This window comes from Arachis ipaensis, chromosome B04, assembly GCF_000816755.2.
Source record: "Arachis ipaensis cultivar K30076 chromosome B04, Araip1.1, whole genome shotgun sequence".
NCBI classification, from domain to species: Eukaryota; Viridiplantae; Streptophyta; class Magnoliopsida; order Fabales; family Fabaceae; genus Arachis; species Arachis ipaensis.
This window is the reverse complement of record NC_029788.2, coordinates 107,368,611-107,369,071: the sequence shown is the minus strand read 5'-3', so window position 1 is coordinate 107,369,071 and position 461 is coordinate 107,368,611.

Below are 461 nucleotides of genomic sequence, written 5' to 3'. Positions count from 1 at the left end.
AAATTTATTATACTCCTATATAAATAAATTAACTATTTTTCTATTATAAATTTAATTATTTTATTATGATAAATTTAATTATTAGAATAATTAATTATTTAACCGAAAAATATATAAATATACACGAATAATAATTAATTTTGTGACTAATTTTATAATATACATGAAGCATCTCTTTTAATCTTTATTTATTAACTATTTTATTGATGGATTATTGGCTGAAAAATTAATTATCTAACAATCAATTTTACTAAAAAGTTATTTTTCTAAACTAATAATCAACCAACAAATTAAAAAAATGATGAGAGATATTATAAAAATAGATTAAAAAAGTTATTAACTATTTATTGGCTTAAAAAACTAGTACCTAATATTTTCTTGCGATATTTCAATTTTTGATGACTTAAGAACATACATCATCACTGTTATTACAATAACCAAAAAAAAAATTATAAAATAAT